Below are 22637 nucleotides of genomic sequence, written 5' to 3'. Positions count from 1 at the left end.
GGAAGTTCCTAGCCATTATTTTTTCATTTTTTTTCCAGTTCCTTCTGGGACTCTGATGATACAAATGTTAGATTATTTATTTTGTCTCACAAGTCTGTGAGGGTTTGTTCATTTATTTCTCAATCTTTTTTCTCTTTTTGTCCAGATTCTATAATTTTTATTGACACCTCTCTATCATCTCCATATTAGTATCAGTCTCATCCAGTGAGATTTTCTTCCATTTATTGTATGTTTCTTACTCTAAAATTTCCTTTTTTTAAAATATATCTTCAATTTCTTTGCTGAGACATTCCTTCTTTCTTTGGTTTCCAAAGTGCTTATTACTTATTGGAGCATTTTTATAGTAGATGTATTAAAGTTTTTGTCAGATAATTCCAGCCTCTATGTCATCTTGTTTTTAATGTCTGTTGATTGTATTTTCCTGGTTCTCTGTATGTTGAGTACTTTTGGATTGCATCACAGAGATTTAACATATTATATTTTGGCTACAAGACTCTGAGTGTTGTTTAGCCCCTATGGGGAATATTGATACTGATTTAACAGGCAGTTGATGCATTTGGTTCAGTCTGCAAACTCCCAACAGCCTTCTATATTTGTGGTTCCAGTGACAGTTCTGCTTTCAAAGCCTTTGTAGTGCTATTTGGATCTGTCTTGCATGTGTGCCAAGCTGTGGCCAGTCTGGGACCTGAGTGGTGTTCTATTTTTCAGTTCTATTCTAACATCTGTTTAGGGTCAAATCCACACATGCACAGCTCATGGGTGGTCTCAGGAGTTTATAAACAACTTTAAGGGATCACTTTTCTGAATTTTTCCCTCCCGTGGCCTCCCTTGTACTTTCTGATTCCTTGGAACTTCCATTTTCAATCCCCTGGCACAAAACCTTGTGCTTTAGTTACATGTTCTGCCCCATACCCACCTTGACTATGCCTGTGTCCAGGGCTAAGCAGTTGGGGGACAGAAAGAGAAAAAGGCAACGAGTCTGACCACTGCTTGGGACCCCAACTCCTCTAATTGCAGAAGTAGGTTCTTCTCCTTCTGAATTTTAGGCTCCTGCAGTCACCTGTTGCTACCTCCAGTATTACCTGCATATCACCCCATAGGGCTGGGGGTGCAAGAGAGTGAAAAAAGGAAGAAAATGATAAAGAAAATGCTGGGCTGCTCTCTGTGCTCTTCTAGTAGGGAAAGATATACAGATGTTGCCCGACTTATGATGGTTTGACTTATGATTTTTCAACTTTACAGTGTTGCGAAAATGATACTCATTCAGTAGTAACCATACTTCGAATTTTAAATTTTGATTTTTTTTTCCTGGGCTCGCAATATGCAGTACAGTATTCTCTTTTGATGCTGGGCAGCAGCAGTGAGACACAGCTCCCAGTCAGCCATGCAATTGCAAAGGTAAACAGCTGATACCTTTACGACCATTCTGCACCCGTATGACCATTCTGTTTTTCACTTTCATTGTAGTATTCAATAAATTACATGAGATATTCAACTCTGTATTATAAAATAGGATTTGTGTTAGATAATTTTGCCCAACTGTAGGCTAATGTAAGTGTTTTCAGCACGTTTAAGGTAGGCTAGGCTAAGCTAGGATGCTTAGTAGATTAGGTGTATTAAATGCATTTTCAATTTCAAAAGTTTTTTCAACTTAGGGTGGGTTTATAGGGATATAATCCCATGGTAAGTCGAGGAAGATCTGTACTTATCTTTATATTCCTCAAGAAGAGCTAGAAGGCTTCTCCTGGCACTTTCTTCTGTGCTGATGCGCATATGTGATTCTTGGGCTGTGTTAAATTCAGGTCTGGGAGTACTGCAGAAACCCCAACTAGCTGTTCCCTGCATTTATTCAGTGGGAGAGACAGGTACAGTGTGCTTACACCATCTTGTCCAGAACCACAACCCTTAAGGTGTTTTGATCATGGTAAATAATTTGCAGATTTTCTTTTCTTTTTTTGTCTTAAAACACAATAGCACCAACTTCATTTTGAGGAGGATTTGCAGATTTCAGGTTGTTTCGAGATCCTATCCAGTTTTTTTTCCAAGCAAAAACATCTGCAGGCACTGGTTTCTTAGATTCTGTTAAGTCCTGGCCCATAGAACTTTTGGGGATGATAGAAGTATTCCACGTCTGTGTATGGTAGCCATTCGCCTCACGCAGCTCTTAAGCACTTGGGATGTGGTTGGTGAGACTAACTGAATTTTAAATCTTCTTTAATTTTAGTTAATTTAAATTTCAGTAGCCCCCATATGGCTACTGAAGGAGCCCCATAGTGGCTCCTTTACCGTGCAATGCAGCCCTAAAACATGCAGCTGGCAAGCCTGGATTTGGGTCCAAGGAAAGGACCTCTCTATTTCTTGCTTTGTTAGTTCATATGAAAGCATCTTTGTTGTGACTCCACTATTGTAATACAACACCTAGCTGGAGTGTTTTGATTTAGGTAATTTGGGAAGTGGCTGTTTTTCAACATACGTTGCTAAGCTTGGATAGTGTCCGTGTTTGAGGCATATCCTGTGGAGCCACTTAAAGAAAAACATCTTCTGTATTATATTTTTGGGCATGGGGCTCTATTGAACAGCTCTGGTAACTCTGATTCAGCTGTTCCCCTTCGTTTAGAAGTTACCTTAGGCCAGTTGACCTGGCCCCCGAAGAAGCCAACATTTTTCACTGTACCCCCAACCCACGCTTCCAACTGAAAACCAGAGTAGAACTTAGTGATCTCATAATTGTGTCTAAAATAAACTCGTGTCTTGGGCCCATATTTTGAAATATTATCATGCCTTTGTTTAATTTTTTTAAGGAATGACAAAGGACTTATCTGCAAAAACGTACCTCTTTCTAGCGTAGTGCTTATATTTACCAAATTGCTTTTTGGTTGCTTTGTGTGCTTTTTTAAAAATGAAAGGGCTCTTCTGCCCTCCCTAGTTTTACTCCTGCAAAGTCAGCGTTTTGGTGTTCTGATTTGGAAAGAGGTAAAGAGGAGGAAAGTTAATGTGATTAAAGTCACATTATTTTTCAGTTAAAAAAAAAGGTTTCACAAATGAGTCGTTTGATTCCACTATTCTCTAATTGGGGGACTGTTCTTCTAAGCTGAGGTGTCACTTACAGAGAGGTGTCACTGTCAGTCGCAGGAAAAGCCTGCTGGTTGGAAGTGTGCAAACTGCCTATTTACTGGGAGTGATGGGCTTAAGAACAGTGAGTGCCTTCATGTGGTTTTTCCTTTTGTTGTCCTATGAAAGAGCTGGTGGAGATCTTTTAAGCATTTTATTGGCATCTAGAATTACTGTATTTGAAAACTATACTAAAAAAAAAAGCTTTTGTCTTAGCTCTTACTTTGGGAATGTTGTAGGTCACAGAACTGAGTCAAAGACTTCGCTGTTGGGGGAGAGTATTTTGCAAAGCACACAGATTCCTGGCTAAGGGAAATATTGTGGCCATTTGAATTTCCCTTTTGAGGAATGCTATGGCTAAAGTGATGTAAATGAACTTTATCTTTAGGAACCACCATCTTCCCCCTTCGGAGCAGACAGAAGGAAGATATATTGGAGTGTGTGTAATCATCAGGAGAAATAAGACAGATAGTACATTTGGATTTACCGAGTTCTGTTTATCTGTTCCTTTTTCTTTGTTCAGTTATGGTGAAAAGGATCTATTTTTTAAATAACTTGTTGTGTAAAATGAGCACATCCTGAATATATCCCGGCCTCATTGACTCCTCTGGTATGTCCTCATAAACATAGGAAACAGATTCTTGGGACTTCTGTTTGGAAGGACCAACTGTGTGTGTGACCACGCTGTAAAGTGGGCCAACGGACTGTAGACCCTCTTAATTCATGTGACTTTCGCAGTGCAGGCGGGGTGCCTTCCACACGCTTTGATCTCTGGTGGTGTTTCCCTGCAAACTTTGGCACGAGAATCATAATGTCTCTAAGTCATAATTAAGATTGTATGACAGGACTGGAGTGTCCCCCCTCCCCTTTGCAGTTGACAGTGCTTCCTTATTCCCACACCCCCTGTACTCCCCATGCCCATGGTCCTGCTTCTCAGCTGCCAGGGGAGGGGTAGAGAGGGGACCCAGAGTGGTTTGTCGACTCAGAGGGAAACGTAGATTTTTCTCCATTGCCTTGTTCTGGTCAAAACTACCGGTATCTGCGTCAGAAACAAGAGGACCCCTTTCCCAGTGCAGTCATCTGATAATACAACACAAGTGCTGGGTCTTTCAGGTTGAGTTTAACTTCTAGGGAACACAGAGGTGTGTGGTGGAAAGGAAAATTGGCTTGTACACGAGGATAAGGTTAGAAACCTTGCACATTGAAGGGATCCAGGAGTTCATCCCCCAAACTGAGTCTACCTCCACCTTTTCCTGAAACCACCTTATTTTCCACTTCTTTTCTGCTTATTGTCTGAGCCTTTCCTTTTTCCTTTCCCATTTCCAGCATCTCCAAATTAGTCATTCTTATTGATGCGCGTTTATTGAGACATACTTCACATACAAATGCAACTCATCATGTAAAGTGTACAATTCAATGATTTTTAGTATATTCGCAGAGTTGTGCAACCATCTCCACACTCAGTTTTAGAACTTTTCATCACTTCAAAAAGAAATCTGTTTCCTTTAGCTATCATCCCTCTCTGCCCATCCCCCCACCCATCTCCCAATCCCCAGCCCTAACTGCTCACTAACGTACTTTGGTCTCTATGGATTTGTCTGTTCTGGACATTTCATATAAATAGAATCATAAAATATGTAGCCTTTCTGTCTGGCTTTTTTTCCCCACTTAGCGTCATGTTTTCAAGATTCATTCATGCTGTAGCATATATCAGAACTTCATTCCTTTTAATGGCTGGATAATATTCCATTGTATGGATATACCACATTTTTTCAGTATATGGACATTTAGGTTGTTTCTGCTTTTTGACTATTATGAATAATACTGCTGTGAACATTCCTGTGCAAGTTTTTGTGTGGACATATGTTTTCATTTCTCTTGGGTATATACCTAGGAGTGGAATTACTGGGTCACGTGGTAACTCTATGTTTAACATTTTGAAGGACTGCCAGCCTATTTTCCACCGCAACTGCACCATTTTATATTCCCATCAGCAGTATATGAGGGTTCTAGTTTCTCCATATCCTTGCCAGCATTTGTTATTATATATCTTTTTGATTGTAATTATCCTAGTAGGTGTGAATTAGTATTACCTTGTGATTTTGCTTTTAATTTCATGGATGGTTAATGATGTTGAACATCTTTTCATGTACTTATCTGTCATTTGTGTATTATCATTGGAGAAATGACTATTCAGACCCTCTGACCATGTTTGGATCGAGTTATTTGTCTTTTGTATTAGTCCGCTTGGCCTGCCATAACAAAATACCACAGAATGGGTGGCTTAAACAACAGAAATTGATTTCTCACAGTTCTGGAGGCTGGGAGTCCAAGATCGAGGTGCTGGCATTGTGGGTTCCTGGTGAGGATTTGGATCTTCTTGGCTGTGGACAGCCACCTTCTCACTGTGTCCTTACATGGCAGAGACAGCAAGCTCTGGTGTCTCTTCCTCTTCTTATAAGGACACATCCCTCATGACCTCATCCAAACTGAATTACCTTCAGAAGTCCTCACCTCCCAACTCCATCACATTGAGTGTTAGGACTTCAATATGTGAATTTGCAGTGGGGGTAGGGCATACACATCCAGTCTATAACAGTCTTCTTTATAGAGTCTAGACACAAGTTCCTCATCAAATATGTAATTTGTTAATATATTCTCCCATTTTGTGAGTCTTTTCACTTTCTTGATGAAGTCCATTGAAGCACAAAAGTTTTTAATATGGATGCACTCCAATTTATGTATTTCTCATTGTTGCTTTCTTTTTGGTTTCATATCTTAGAAACCATTGTCTAGCTCAAGGTCATGAGGATTTGCGCCTGTGATTTCTTCTAAGTGTTTTATAGTTCTAGCTCTTATAATTATTTCATTTCATGATTGATTTTAAGTTTTATGTATTTTGTGAGGAAGCGGTTCAACTTCACTCTTTTGCATGTGGCTATCCAGTTGTCCCAGCACCAGGTGAATTGTCATGGTAACCTTGGTAAAAATCAGTTGACCATAATGTGAAGGTTTATTTCTGCACTTTGAATTCTGTTCCATTGATCTATACATCTATCCTATGCCAACACCACACTGTCTCAGTTACTGGGACGTGTGAGGCTGCCAACTTCGTTGTTCTATTTCAAGATAGTTTTGGTATTCTGGGCCTCTTGCATTTCCATATGAAATTTGATGGAGGCTGGTCAATTTCTGCAAAAACACCAGTCAGGGTATTGGTAGGGATTGTGTTCAATCTATAGAAAAACTTAGGGAGGATTCCTATCTTAATACTGTTTTCCAATCCATGAGCATGGGATGTTTTTCCATTTATTTAGATCTTCTGTCATTTCTTTCAACAATATTTTGTAGTTTTCAGGCTTTAAGTATGTACTAAGCATTTAAGTTTTTGGATACTGTTATAAGTGGAATTGCTTTCTTAATTTCATTTGCATATTATTTATTGCTAGTGCATAGAAATACAATTGCTTTTTGTATATTGGTTTTGTATTTATATTTTATAAATTGATCATCAGAATGCTCACAGAGGGGTTAAATATCTCCCCTCTCAAGCTGGCTCTTTTCTCTGACTCCTCTGTTCCTGGTAAGGTCCCTTCATTCGTCCAGAGAGTAGGAGGAAACTCTAGGTGGGATTTCACTTCTTTCCTAATCAAGAAGTCACTGGAAGTTCCCTCTCTCCTGCTTTGCTTCTGCAGGAACCCCAGAGCCCCCGCTCACGGGGAGGAGAGCAGGTTTGACTCCTTACCCTTTCCCTCTCCCAGACGTTGAAGGTCTCTGTAAGCTGGTCAGGGGTCCACTTTTCCAGAAGCCCCTCTTGGGAAGGGCCTGAGATCCTGAGCCTTTCCTGGGGTGTGTGTGTGGGGGTGTCTCCTTAAACCGTCCAGGTGGGATCTCCACTGGCTTCCCAGAGAAAGGCCTCCTGCCCTGCAGCTGTTCTGGATAGCATCCTAGGCCTGCAGAACCACACTTGCCCTAGTGCCCCTCAAGAGTGGGTTGGGGCTGGGGGTGTTTGGATCTTCTTGGTGTGGTTTTCTTTGTGATGCTTCCACCTGCTGGAGCTGTGCACACCTGCTGGAGCTCAAACACGCATCCAGATTTTACGTTGAATATTGCCAAAATGCTCTTTCTTGAAAATGCTGACTTGCCCTTTTTTTAGCATCCCTTTAAAAAAATATTCATAATGTTGAACACTTCGAAGTGGACTTTGAAATGTGTGCTGTTTACTACTTTAAGTTCTGTCTTCCCCACTCCCCAGTCTTTTAACAATGGGTGCTATTTACTTAGCTATCAGACCTTCAAGACGGCCTTTCTGAAGTGTTGGTTTGGTGTAACAGTCAAGTAGGTGGGGTGTGTGTTCTGATTACCTGGATATAATAGATATACATCAAAAGCTTTACAATATCTTACTGTATTCCTTTTAGGATTGCAAAGACGGAATTTTATCAGCAAGGTATGAAAATGCAGTTATAGATTTTTTTTTTTTTTAAAGTCAGTATTTTTTTTTTTTTAATTTATTTATTTTTGGCTGTGTTGTGTCTTCGTTTCTGTGCGAGGGCTTTCTCTAGTTGCGGCAAGCGGGGGCCCCTCTTCATCGCGGTGCGCGGGCCTCTCACTATCGCGACCTCTCTTGTTGCAGAGCACAGGCTCCAGACGCGCAGGCTCAGTAATTGCAGCTCACGGGCCCAGTTGCTCCGCGGCACGTGGGATCTTCCCAGACCAGGGCTCGAACCCGTGTCCCCTGCATTGGCAGGTAGATTCTCAACCACTGCGCCACCAGGGAAGCCCCAGTTATAGATTTTTTAAAAAGTCTGTTGTGGCTCAGACTTTCAAATGCTCTGTCCAGTCAGGGCTGAGTTACCCCCTTGTTGGGACCTTCATGTTCCTCAGCCTTCACCTGGGGCAGGGTCAGCACTGGCATCTCCTTGTGGGTCACCAAATTTCTCCTTGACTGACCTGCCCCAGCCTGGCCTTGGCCTTGGACCCAGGGCTGCAGGCTCCTGAGCCCCCTGCCTCTCCGGCCTCTCTAGCATCAGCCCTTCATCTCTCCTCAGCGGTGACAGTGGCAGGCAGCACTGTGTCCTTCGCCGTGCTCACCATAGTTGTGTGTTTAGGAGGTGGACACTGGGACCTACCCAGTGGTTCTGTCCCTCACTAGCTGTGTGATCTTGGGCAAGTTATTCAACCTTTCTGTGCTACAGTTTCCTTACCTGTAAGGCGAGACGCTGGCACTAGCCTCAAAGGGTCATTGTGAAGGTAAATGAGTTGGTACCAGTCAGTGGTTAGGACAGGCATGCTGTGGGGAGGCACTGTGGAAACACTAAGTGCTCTTGTTATTATTACTGCCTGTGAGCACAAGAAGTGTTCTTCAGTGAAGTCATAAAATCGCTCTCTTATTTGTTTTGAATGTAAATGGACTTTGTTTTTAGAGCAGTTTTAGGTTCACAGATACTTTGTGTGGAAGGTTCAGAGATTTCCCACATACCTCCCGGCCCGCCCCCTACAGTCTCCTCCACCATCAATATCCCCACCAGGGTGGTGCATTAGTTATAGTTGATGAACCTACAGTGACACATCATCACTCAAAGCCCATAGTTTACATTAGGCTTCGCTCTTGGTGGTGTGCATTCTGTGGATTTCGATAAATGTATAAAGACATGTATCCATCATTATGGTATCATACAGAGTAGTTTCGCTGCCCTAAACATCCTCTGTGCTTCACCTGTTAACCCTTTACCCCACAACCCCTGGCAATCACTGATCTTTTACTATCTCTATAATTTTACCTTTTCCAGAATGTCATATCGTTGAAATCATACAGTATGTAGCCTTTTCAGATTGGCTTCTTTTACTTAGTAATGTACATTTTAGTTTCCTCCTTGTGTTTTCATGGCTGGATAGTTCATTTCTTTTTATACTGAATAATATTCAGTTGTGTGAATGGCTCTATTGTTTTTTAAACCAGTACTTTGCCTCTGTATGAATAAGACCTGCTCTACGGAGTGGTGGTTCTCAACCTTTAGCCTGGAGGCTTGTTAAATACAGATTGTCCAGTCCTGCCCTCAGTATATTGGATTCTGTAGGTCTTGGGTAGGGGCTGAGGTTATGCATTTCTAAGGACTTCCTGAGGCTGCTGCTGGTGGCAGGCACTTTGGGAGCCGGTGCTCTGTAGGCTGTATGAACAGAGACACATAACCTTGCATGTGTTCACACATGTGCACGTGTACCTGTACATGTGTGCGTGCATGTGCGTGAATGTGTACATGTACATGTGTGTGTGCATGTGCAGTTGCATGTGTGTGCATGTGAGTGCCTGTGCGTCCTTTTCCGTTGCCCAGGGGGGCTGCTGACAGTCACCGCCCTCCCCAGGTCAGCCCTGGGGGGTACAGGAGCCCAGGTTGGGGGCTGTAGGAAAACAGGTCCTCCCCTTAGGGACGGCCTAGGTGGACGTTATCTTTGCTCCCCGGTGCCGCCATCAAGCAGGGCTCAGACTGCCTTTGTTTTCTCTTCCTGTGCAGGATTAGGGCTGGATTCTGAGTGGGAACCAGTCTTCGTTTGTATTTACTGGGCTTGGCGGCTACACGCTGGCTTCCTCTGAAATCCAGAGGATCTGTGGGCGTAGCATCTACCCCCCTTTTCCACGTTCACCCCTTTATTTTCTCATGTTCATTTCAACAGGATTTATGCTTGATTAAGTTACTCTCTTTTATCATAATTAAAGAAAAATGTGGTGGGAGAGCCCTCCAAACTCCACTCAATGAAAACCAGATTGTTGAACCTGCAGGGAAACAAGGGCAGCCCTGTGCATCCGGCGCCCGGCGGGGAACCGGCCTCCAGAGGGACAGATCGGCCGCAGTGGGGACGTGCCCGCCCGGTGCTGCCCAGGATGACCCAAGGCCGTGGGCACAGCAGTCTCTCCACCCACCGGCCCCAGCCCTGCCCCGAGGCGCTATGCCCATGGTGTTAACTCAGGCACCGTGAGCCGCCTGCGTGCCACAGCCCAGCTCATAAAGACCCTTCCCTGTGGGGCCCACCAGCCCTCTTCTGTGTCCACGTGGACGTTTGTGAAGAGCGTGCTTCTAGCTGACTCAGAGCTGGCCAGGCTGACTCATACAGGTGACATTGCAAGGGTCGCGATGCCGCCTGGGAGGTCACAAAGCCCTCACTTCTTGCAGGGACCAGGGAGCTAAGGGGCCCCTGAGAACTTGGCTGAGCGAGGTCAAGGCTGCCAGGTGGGATGGTCTCGCAGCAGAAGGGAAGACGAGCTTGCTGATGCTCATGAACTGGCTTCTGTGATCTGTGTGGGGTGCTTAGAACGTTTAGACACAGAGCCCTGAAGTCCCAGACCTACAGAGCCAGACGTGGGGAAGAGGAGGGGCGATGGTCACCAGTGAAGTCAGGAGCGGGGTTGGGGGCTGTCGTCCAGTCCCCATCCTGCCACAACCACACAAGAGTGTGCCCTGGGGCCCCTGACTAAGGGGCCGGTTTAGGGGCCAGGTGTGAGCATGGGTTCTGGAGCCTCACAGCCTGAGCCCCAGCCCTGGCCCTGACACTTACCCGTAGGCTGAGCCTGGGTGAGTGACTTCAGCAGAGAATGGCTGATTTTCTTCCTCTGTCTATTGAGGATAATAAAAATAATACCCATCGCGGGGAGTCGTGGCGGTGACTGAATGAGCGAAGCGCTCAGAACAGCAGGCACCCATCATATGTTGGGAATTATCACTGTTGTTATGGGATGTCTGTTTTAGGGCTGTGAGGCCCCAGACTGCGGCATTATACCAGTCAGCTCGGGCTGCCACAAGAGGTACCACAGACTGGGCAGCTTAAACAACAGACATTTTTTGTCTGAGTTCTGGAGGCTGGAGATCAAATTATCAGCAGGGCTGGGTCCTTCTGAGGCCTCTCTCCTTGCCTTGTAGACCCTTCTCCCTGCGTCCTCAACCTGGTCGTCCCTCTGTGCGTGTCTGTGTAAACAAGGTCTGCCTCTGGACCGGGGAGGAGGCCTGGGTCAGTGTCCAGGGAAGGGGGGATACAGGGAGCGGGGAAGGACGTCGGGTTTGTCTTACTCAGCCAATGCTCACTGCGCCCTACGTGTGCTGGCACTGGGCACGCAGTGCCTCTGCCCTGATGCAGCTGACAGTTCTGGGGTCCCGTCCACCTGTTAGCCTGAGACCCGTCTACCTCTTAGACCTTCCCCTGCCATCTGGTTGCAGGAAACTCATGGGGGTGCAGTCACAACTTCTGAGGGAAGGTGCCCATTCCAGTGCTGTGGGAGATGAACCTTCTCCCTTTCCTTTCTTAAGGAGGGAATCCCTGCCAGCCTGGGTCTTTGGACTTCAGGGTTTGCACGACACTCTGACCATGGCCTGGGGCCTGGTGGAGATGTAGGGTGGCCTGAATGCCATGCCCTGGGGCAGAAGACCTCTATGGGTTGAGTCCTGTCCAACAGCTCAGCTCTGCACACAGGGACGTTCTCAGTGTCTTGGTCCAGAAGCACCAGCGGGAAAAAAGGCCCAGGGATTTTTATTGAGCCTTCTGGGAACATTGCTCTCTTGTCACATGTGAGAATGGGGTTGACTTTAAGATAAATTTTTAGTAATCTAGTAGGAGCTTCCTGGACCCGGAGAACAGCTGACAGCACTTCAGAACTGAGGGGCCAATGTAAGTGAGGGCCCAGCTGCCTCCTACCTGGTAGAAAGGTAAGCCCTCCTTTGGGGGATGGGAGAGTGGGTGATAACTTAGTTTTAAAAGCAACTGAGCTAAATTTTATGTTCTCAAGTAAGGGGTAGTAACTTGACTTGAGGATAATTCTGTTCTTCTGAAAACAAGGTTTTAAGTATTTTAGAAATATCAGTTGTGATTATAACCTATTAATATGTGTTTTCATTTGCCTCTTCTAAAATATTTGAGTCATCACTACTAATTACAGTTTTTAAAATAAAGCCTTTGCTAGTTCTTGTTGGAGGCCACAGAGGATCAAGTGCCTTTAGATTATGAAACTTGCAATTCTGTCGTGTGACTTGGGTTCCTTAAAAGAGGACGCTTGATCTTAATTTCTTGATGTAAATCATCGGGAAGTGATATGAAGCCAGATCACCTTCACTGAGAGATTAGAGTGAAGAAAAATCATCGCTTTATTACTCTGCAGTCAAGACTTTGCAAATGAGTAGCATCTGCATACAGAATGTCAGTAGCCACAGAGCATATATGTGACAAGGAAAGTGCAAGGCCAGTAATTATGTAGTAGCCAGTGTTACCCGTTGGTACCCGCCCGGCCTCCCTCCCATGTCACGCAGGCTGCTGACTCCAAGCCCTTGCGACTCTGCCCTAGGCCTTTTCTGGCCAAAGTCACCCTGGCCCACAGATAAGGTACCCTGGAGGTGTGGGGAGCTAGCACATACACCCAGCCTCCAGCAGCCCTCCCCCAGCAATGACCAGGACCTAGTAAAGAAGTATGCCAACTGCCTTACCCATTAGGTGGGTCAGCTCCGTGATGCATGATTGCACAGCCTCCGGGGCTGTAACCTGCTCATCGTCTCACCTGGATGGGCTTCCACCTGGTCTCCCTCTCTTTGTCCTACTCCGCTACCAGGATGTGACATAACCGATATAGATTTGGTCTCTGCACCTGGTCCCTCACACAGAGCCCTTAAGACCTGGGTCATTTCCCGAGTGACAGGGGTGCTAGGAGCATCTTTTGTTCCAGTGTTTGGTCTTTGAACCCATTTCCTGATACAGAGCTCCTAAGTCCCTTGGAATTTCCTGGGTGACGGGAGCATCTTTTGTTCCAATGAGGTGACTTGTGGTGGGCTCCTGGATAGCTTCAGGATGAGGGCTGGTCACCAGGAACACCAAGCGGTGATTAGAAGTTTGGAAATTGCAGCCTCACCCCCACCCCCTGGGGAGAGGACAGGGGCTAGAGACGAGGTTAGTGATTTATCCTGCCGACAAGATGAAGCCTCCCTAAAAATCCCTGAACTACAGGGTTGGGAGAGCTTCCGGATTGATGCACAAATCCACGTGCCGTGAGGGTGGCATACCCCAACTCCATGGGGACAGAAGCTCCTAGGCTCGGGTCCCTTCTGGACCTCACCCTGTGTGCCTCTCTTCCTCTGGTTGTTCATCTGTATTCTGTATAATAAACTGGTAAATGTAAGTAAGTATTTCCCTGAGTTTTGCGAGTGGTTCTAACGTATTATCAAGTCTGAGGGGAGGGTTGTAGAACCCCTGACTTTGCAGCCAAGTTGGACAGAAGCGTGGCTACCCTGGGGACCCAATACTTGCGACTGGCAATCTGAAGTGAGGGTATCTTGTGGAGCCTCTAGGTAGATGATGTGAGAATTGAATTAAATATGGGACACCCAGTTGGTGTCCAGAGAGTTGGAGAATTAGTTGGTGGGGGGAAGATACTCCAACACATTCCGTGTCAGAAGTATTGTGAGTAGAGAAACAGTTTTCCCTTACAGGGGTCAAACTGGGGTCATTCCCCAAATACACCACTTGCCCTCAAATTCTTGTCTCTGAGCTGGCTTCTTGAGGAACCCAACGTACAATAGAAACTGCCGATTTTGGCTAGGGGGTACCTTGTTCATCCACATCTCAAAAATCCTTGTTTTGCTCACATTTACCCTTTCTATCATCTTCTATGTCTCTGTCGTTTTACATATTCAATAAGGGCCCCACGGCACTGTCAGACCTAAATGCATATTAATGCATGGAATTTGACAGAACTCGGCTCTTCATGCTTTCCTGACACAGTATCAGTTCATGTGTCATTGATTCATGTGGCAGAACATCGAGTGGGACACTTCCTGTCCTCTTGAATTAGCAACCAAGACCCTGGGCTGAGGATAGACAGGGGAGGACCTAGGGGTGGTCACCACTCTGCAGAGCTCCCGAGTGGGCCCTGCCACCCCCAACGCTATGCCCCCCTGAGTCTCCTGCTCCTGATGATTAGAGGGTAGTGGAGGGAAGGAAGGTGGACTGCAGTGTCTTCGGTTTTGTCACTGTGTCACTTGTCTGCAGAGTTCATCCATGTGGATGGCTCATCTGACATCCTGATGTCTGGGGCCTGGACTTACTCATCTCCAGGGACCTTGTCCTTCACCTACCCCAGGTGCTGACACCCCTGAAGCTCTCTTATCTGGGAAAAGCCTCCTTTCCTTCTACCTCACAGGAGCTTCTGGGTCACCCTACCTATTCATGGCATGGTCACCACTTACCTGTTCACTGAGTGACCACTATCCTACCTGTTCGTAGCACATGGTCACCTTTCAGTAGTCTTTCTCCAGGTCTTCACACTTGTGCCCTCTGCTCATTTAGTCCTGGCATCATCTGGTGAGACCCAGCCCTGGAGGAGCCCAGCTGACTGTAGTCTTTGAGACAGCTGGAGGGCATCCAACAGGGTAGCATGGTCAACCCCATTTGCTGGTGATCAGTGCCCCCAGCTGGGCTGTCACGGTTTGGCAGACTCACCGTTGGCTTGAGAGCTCATCCTCCTATGCTCCCCAAAGTTTAACCATTGACTCAACCAGCATTTCTCACGTGCCCTGAAGGAGCTTATATTCAAGAGGGAGTGAGAAAGGCAATAAGCAGGAGGACAAATAGTAGGCGGTGTGAAATGATGTGCTGCAAATCAAGCAGGATGTTGCGATGGGTGACTGAGACCAGCTTCACTTTGATGGTAGAAATCTCCCTTTCCTTTCATCTCTTCAGGCGTTCCTGCCTTTTAATTCACAGACACTAAAGAAAGCTTTAGAAGGGAAATCCCTCAAGTTCTTGGTCTACATCCTACCAGCAGCATCCTGTCCTCTCTCTTCCTATTAGGACAGGAGTGATTTCTTTTCTTTTTTGAAGGACAGTTCCTCCACTTACTTCATGGCCCCATTCCTTTCCGCCTTCTTATGGACTCTCATGTCTTCTTGCATTGATTTCATTTCTTTATAACTCTGCCCTTTCAACTGAATTCTTCTCACCTCCTTTTAGATGTGCTCACATTTCCTGCATTTGGGGATAAAATTCTGCCTACCACACCTCTTCAAGGAAATCATCCCATATTATTGGGATATAAATCATCACAATATATCTTGAATTTACTCCCCCTCCACCTCCTGGGATGGAATTAGTTACTTCCCATCACACGTGGGATGGTTGTATGATAGTCATATCCACTATTGTGAGAGGTGAAACTAGTGTCAAGAACACTAGGAGGTTGTAAAGAGCCTAATTTCTCCAAGACAAAGTTAAATGTAGCAAACAATAAGTATACATTTTGTAAGTGATAAAACTGAAATTAATTGCAGTTGGTTCAATTTTCTATATATAGAAAATGCAAGGAATTCAATTGAACATCTTAGAACTAATAAGGGGAGATATGGCAAGTTGGCTGGATTCAGGATCAACTTAGAAACATCAATATCATTTTTGTTTACTTGCAGAAAACTGTGAGAACACGGGATGGGAAATAATCCTGTTCACAGTAGCAACAAAACCAATCAGATACCCAGGAATCACCGTAGTAAGAAATGTGCAACAGCTCTGACTTCACTGAAGGGTATGAAAGATTAAAGTAACTGGAAAGGGAAATCCAGTTGTTTGAATGGGACATCAGTGCTCTTGAAATTAACATATTAACTTAATGCAGTTCCATTTAGTACCCTGGTAAGTTATTTTATAGAATTTGGCTTGCTGTTTCTAAAATCTATGTAGAATTGAAAGTTAGTAAGAAGAGCCAAGATAATTTTGAAAAAGAAAAACTAATGGGATCCTTGCTCTATCTGATATCACAATGTGTTATAGTGATTAACTAGGCAAGTAGATCAAAGGAAGAGAATAATCAATTAACAGACCCATGGAATATATGGAAATTTATTAGATGATAAACGTGCCTTTTCAAATGAGTGGGGGAAATAATGAATTTTTAAATAAATAGTGTTGAAATAATTGAATGTGCCTTTGGGAGAATATCATATGAGACACCTTCTTTACACCAGTCACCAAAAAAACGATATTAGAATTTGTTTATGACAAGTAGGGAATTCATTCTTGAGTAAGTCAATGAAGACCATAATAGAATGATTGAGAAATCGTAATAGAAGCTTTATTGGGCAAAGGATATGAAAAAAGGAATTTATAGAAAAGAATATAAAAATAGCCAGTAAAATTAGAAAAAATGCTTATCGTCAGTAGTTGTATTATTTTCTTATTGCTGCTGTAATAAATACCATAAACTTAGTTGCTTAAAGCAACACAGATCTATTCTTTTTTTTTTTTTTAATAGATTTATTTATTTATTTATTTTTGTCTGTGTTGGGTCTTCGTTGCTGCATGCGGGCTTCCTCTAGTTGTACCGAGCGGGGGCTGCTCTTCGTTGCAGTGCGCGGGCTTCTCATTGCGGTGGCTTCTCTTGTTGCGGAGCACGGGCTCTAGGCACGTAGGCTTCAGTAGTTGTGGCACGCGGGCTCAGTAGTTGTGGCTCGGGGGCTCTAGAGTGCAGGCTCAGTAGTTGTGGCACGCGGGCTTAGTTGCTCCGCGGCATGTGGGATCTTCCCGGACCAGGGCTCAAACCCGTGTCCCCTTCATTGGCAGGCAGGCTCAACCACTGTGTCACCAGAGAAGCCCCAGATCTATTCTTTTTTAGTTCTGGAGGTCAGATATTAAAATGGATCAGTGTGTGCTGTGCTCCTGCTGGAGTCTCCAGGGGAGAATCCATTTCCTTTCCTTTTCTGCTTCTAGAGTCTCCCACATTTCTTGGCTTGTGGCCCCTTCCTCCATCTTCAAAGCCAGCAGTAGAGCATCTTCCAGTCTCTCTCCCTCTGGTTCATCATCTCACATTGCCTTTTTTTAACCCTCTTATCTCCCTCTTGTAAGGATCCTGGTTATGACACTGGACACCCCTGGATAATCCAGGATCATCTCCCCATCTCAAGATTCTTAATCTAATCCCTTTTGCCATGTAAGGTAACATATTCATAGATTCTGGGGATTAGGTTGTGGACATCTTCGGTGGGCCATTATTCCGTCTACTACGCTATTACTAGGAAACATAAAATAAGTTATGATCTTCAGCCATCATTTTGGCAAGGTTTAAAGATTTCGTTAAGGGCTAGTGAGGGTATGGGGAAATGGGCATTTTGATAAACTGTGGAGTATATATTGGTACCTCCATTTTGGAGGGCAATGAGCCGTATTTCTTAAAATCAGCACCGTGTATCCCCATGGACTTGGGCTTGCCTTCCAGACTCACTGAGCCTGGAGCACAGAGGAGCATGTACGGGATATTCATGGCAGTGCTGTTGGGGAGAGAGAAGAAGAAACATTAACTGTTTATTGTTTTGGACATGGTAAAAAAGCAAGAACAAACTCACAAACATGGCATATTCATACTAGGGAATATTATACATTCCCTATGAATGAAATGTAAAATTGGAGGTGGCTCTAACCTCAAAGATCATGGCTCAGTGAACAGAAGTCATTTGCAAAGTAGCATGTGTACAGTGATGCTATTTAGGGGAAGAGCTGCACTCAAAACAACATATTTCTATAGGTAGAGAAAAATTTGGAAGCATAAAGGACAAAGCACAAACTGGTTGTGTCTGGGGAGGTGGGGGTGAGTGGACTTCATTCAGCTTTATCTACCAGCGTGACTCGGGGTGGGCAGCGTATTCACATACTCCTTGCATAGTGTAAAAGAAAGTTTGAAAGGCAAGGGCACCTTCTTTGAAGCAAAAGGTCAAGTATTCTGTGGTGATCACCCAGCAGTGTGGGTTCTTGAAGACAGTGAACTTGGTCCTTGGACTATGGGTTCTGCATGAACTCGGCTGTGTGGCTGGGGCGGGGACCCAGGCTGGAGCCACAGATCTTTGTAGTGGGTGGGTTTCCTTGCAAACATTAGTCCTAACTGCCGGGTTGAAGAGCAGAGCCTGGAAGCACTTGGTCACGCTCAGAGATTTGCATTGCGTTTTCTCACCGCCAATACCAGCTGGCTCGTCCGTTGAGATATTTTTCATGTCGAAATTTATCTCCGTCTCCTGGGTCCCTGCGGCTGGTCTCTTGTTCTCTTTCCCTGCCCTGGGACTCTCAGCATTGACATCAAGAGAAGCCTGGGAGTGCTGCGTGGCTGTGGTGGGGATGAGAAGGGGAGGTCATGGGCACAGTTTCTCTGATGCTCCTGAAATCACACGAAATCACAGTAAGGTTGACCGAAGTGATCTCCTTGCCCAGTGAGCAGCCGTCCTATCATCACCTGTGTCTCCTTGAATGTGGACACGTGGATGAGCTTGTGGACGGTGGTGGCTGTGGACTTGAATTCTCAGTTCTCAAGGGTAGAGTGTTAAGAATCCGGATTTCCCTAGAAAAGAATACTTCTTAGAGTTGCAACTGCTTTAGAAGTCTTGGAACACAAAAGTATTACATAATGCGTTTCTTTCCTTCATGTATTATTTGGAGATTATTATAAAAATGTCCTCAACTGTAGGCCAACATGAGTCCACATGATATTATGGACTACAGCCTGATGTCCTGCTGTTATTGAGATAATAACTCTTCAGGGAGACTGGTGAGGAGAGTGGATGGCCACCCTGAGCAGAGGCCGCATGTATCCGAGTCCGCATCTCCTCGAGTCTCGGGATGGGTAGACACACAGATGCCCGCCCCTTTCTGAAAAGCCAGCAGAGTTTCGATACAGCCTCCCCCACTGGTTTAATTACTTGAGCCACCTCCCTCTTAATCCTGACCTTCGGAGGGATTCTCAGGAAAGAGCCCTTCTCCGGGCTTCTTGAATGGCATTTTCCCTTGATCGTGAACACCGACATGCATCCATTAATGGAAAGAGAAATCAAGAAATAGAATCAGACCAACACATTTCCTTGTTTTGTTTGCCATAAAACACATCTGCCCCTTCACTGTGAGAAGACTCGAGTATCATTGGTTTTGTGCCCCAGGTGATAAACCTCAAGTTTCTGCTTGCTCTGAAAGATTCCACAATATAAATAACTTTTTCTTTAAAAGGCTCATCTGTTTTACATTTTGAGGCAGTTTCGACACTGCTGGGCGGGGGATGCTAGCCTAGGAGTTCTGCTGAAGCCAGTGCCTGTGTACTTCCCATGCTGAAGAGTGAGTGTGTGTGCTTCTTTCAAGATCAAAGACAGACTTGCGTCCAGCTGAGCGGAGTCCAACTACACTCTGGGGAGTGTAGTTTTTGGTGGCGGCAAAGATATGAAGGATGTCTTCCTGCTCAGCAGCAGCCCCTCGGGTGGAAGGAGCAGGGTCCACCCTGTGCAGGGGGTATTCTCACCTGATCTTCCACCCACACCCTCAGCACACCTGACAGGCAAATGAGAAAAGCAGCTCTGGAGGACAGATGCGATTTAGCAGAGTTGGGTCTTGTCTGTTCAGACTTATGTTTAAAGACTGGACTTGTCGCTTTGTTTGTTGCCTCTCACAGTGTCTCCTCTGGCGTCCTTGGAGCCTGCCTACAATGGGGTGCTGTGGATGGAATGTCTGCCTCCCCAAATCCACATGTTGAAGCCCCAACCCCCACTGTGATGGTATTGGGAGATGGGGCCTTTGGGAGGTGATTAGGTTTAGATGAGGTCATGTGAGTTGGGTCCCTGCAATGGGATTAGTGCCCTTATAAGAAGAGGAAGAGACAACAGAGCTCTCTCTCCATCATGAGAAGACAGCTGTATGGAAGCCAGGAAGAGAGTTCTCACCAGGAACTGAATCCACCAGCACCTTGGTCTTGGACTCCCAGACTCTAGAACTGTGAGAAGTAAATGTTGTTCAAGCTACCTGTCTATGGTGTTCTGTTACGGCAGCCTGAGCTGACTGAGAGAGGGGGAAATAGGTTTGGGAGTCCCTTCCAGGGGCACATTTGGGCTTCTTTGTGGTGTGGAACACAGCCTTCCATTTTGGGCTGCATTGCAGAGAGGCATAGGGTCACAGGTACTTAGCAAATATTAAGTACTTAGCAATAGATTGGGCCCTGAAAGGACCTCCTGGAGCTCAGAGAGACAGTAGCCCTGCCTGCTGAGGTTAACACAGGCCTCAGGACGAATGAGAGGACCCAGGAGGGAGGCACAGTGGCCTCCCCCAGGGGTCAGGTACGATGCCCCCACCACTGGAGCCCTTGGCGTAGAGCCCATCTGGGTGGGACAATGCTCCCTTCCAGGGCCCAGCACACCCCTGCTGTTCACAGGGCTGGCTCCTGCTGACACCTTGAATCTCATCCCATTTGCCTGTTGTGGGGACTGGGCTCATGGGGCCCACTGGGCCACAGTAACCCCGATATACTTCTGGGAAGGAAGGAGGCATGCCCACTTCAAGTCCAGACTCTTGCATAGCTGCTGCCTCCCTGCCTGGACTCACCTCCCACCTTCTCCATTCCCTGCTCCGACCCCATGACATTTTGTATCTTGGTGCTTTTGCACGTGCTCTTCCCTCAGCTTGTGCTGCCCTTCCCTCCATCTCCTGGGAAATCCACTAGGCTCTGCCCCATGGCACCTGCATGCTGTGCGCTGTGGTCGGCCTGGTATCTGATGGGCACTTTTTCTTCAGCAGGTCTTTATGCACTTTGACCTGTAGTTTCTGCCACATTAGTTCTGTCCCCAGACTAGTTGATATTTGGATCATAGGATTTCCAGGGGAAGGTATCTCATCTTCCTTAGAAGGCAGGGGAGCAAAAACTACAAAGACACTCCTGATCCCGAAGACTTCCAACGGTGTTCTCAGGAGCTCTAGCTTCAAAGGAGGTTCAACCATGGAGGGGAGAGCAAGACTTGAAACCGAAGCCCCATGTGAATAGAGCAGATCCATCACGTGTTTTTTAAAAAAATTTTATTGAAATATAGTTGATTTACAATGTTGTGTTAGTTTCAGGTGTACAGCACAGTGATTCAGTTATACATATGTATGTATACTCTTTTTTAGATTCTTTTCCATTATAGGTTATTACAATATTGAGTCAAGTTCCCTGTGCTATACAGTAGGTCCTTGTTGTTTATCTATTTTATATATAGTAGTGTGTATATTTTAATCGCATCCTCCTAATTTATTTCTCCTCCACCCCTTTCCCTTTTGGTAACCATATGTTTGTTTTCCATGTCTGTGAGTCTGTTTCTGTTCTGTAAATAAGTTCCTTTGTATCATATTTTTAGATTCCACATATAAGCAGTATCATACGATATTTGTCTCTCTGTCTGACTTACTTTACTTAGTATGATAATCTTTAGGTCCATCCATGTTGCTGCAAATGGCATTATTTCATTCTTTTTTATGGCTGAGTAATATTCCATTGTATATATATACCACATATTCTTTATCCATTCATCTGTCGATAGACATTTAGGTTGTTTCTGTGTCTTGGCTATTGTAAATAGTGTTGCTGTGAACATTGGGGTGCATGTGTCTTTTTGAATTAGAGTTTTCTTTGGATAACTGCCAAGGAGTGGGATTGCAGGATAATATGGTAGCTCTATTTTTAGTTGTTTTTTTTTTTTTTTATAAATTTATTTATTTATTTATTTTTGGCTGTGTTGGGTCTTCGTTTCTGTGTGAGGGCTTTCTCTAGTTGTGGCAAGCGGGGGCCACTCTTCATCGCGGTGCGCGGGCCTCTCACTGTTGCGGCCTCTCTTGTTGCGGAGCACAGGCTCCAGACGCGCAGGCTCAGCAGTCGTGGCTCACGGGCCTAGCCGCTCCGCGGCATGTGGGATCTTCCCGGACCGGGGCACGAACCCGTGTTCCCTGCACTGGCAGGCGGATTCCTAACCACTGCGCCACCAGGGAAGCCCTATTTTTAGTTTTTTAAGGAACCTCCATACTGTTCTCCATAGTGGCTACACCAATTTACATTCCCACCAACAGTGTAGGAGGGTTTCAGATCCATCACATGTTGAATAGTGAGGTTTGACCTGAGATTTCCTATAAGGAGAGGGTTTTACTGCTGAGAGAAAGTCTGTGTCAGTTAGCTTGGGCTGCTATAATAAAACACCACAGAACTGGCAGCTTAAACAATTGACATTTATTCCTCATAGCTCTAGAGGCTGGATGTCCAAGATCAGGGTGCCAGCATGGTTGTGTTCTGGTGAGGGCCCTCTTCCTGGCTTGCAGACGTCCTCCTTCTCACTGTGTCCTCACATGACAGAGAGAGAGCTCTGGTGTCTCTTCCTCTTCTTGTAAGGGCACAGTCCTATGGGATCAGGGCCCCATCCTGCAGCCTCATTTAACCTTTATCACCTCCTCACAGGCCCCATCTCCAAATACAGGGACACTGGGGGCTAGGGCTTCAACATATAGATTTGTGGGGGGACACAGCCCAGTTCATAGCAAAGTCAAAATCCACTATACAGCATTCTTACTTTTAAGACAAAGAGTCTGAGTGTTAACTTGATCCAGCTACTCCAGATATGACCAATGGTCCTAGGCCTAGGCTCCTGTCACCTCTACCACCCCGGTGAGCTGTTTTCATAATTGCCCAGCCTGGAGCAGTTCTCAGAGGCTGACCATGCCAGCTCACTGCGGTCACTTCTTTT

General features: G+C 45.4%; 1 protein-coding gene across 2 annotated transcripts in view; it reads left to right on the top strand.

The window, feature by feature from the left end:
* Positions 1 to 22637, top strand: part of ROR2 (receptor tyrosine kinase like orphan receptor 2) — a 218149-nt gene that overhangs the window by 78828 nt on the left and 116684 nt on the right. The gene's annotated exons all lie outside the window — the stretch shown is intronic.

This window comes from Balaenoptera ricei, chromosome 6, assembly GCF_028023285.1.
Source record: "Balaenoptera ricei isolate mBalRic1 chromosome 6, mBalRic1.hap2, whole genome shotgun sequence".
Classification (NCBI taxonomy): Eukaryota; Metazoa; Chordata; class Mammalia; order Artiodactyla; family Balaenopteridae; genus Balaenoptera; species Balaenoptera ricei.
Note: the sequence above shows the minus strand (reverse complement) of the source record. Positions and strands in the feature narration are given on the sequence as shown.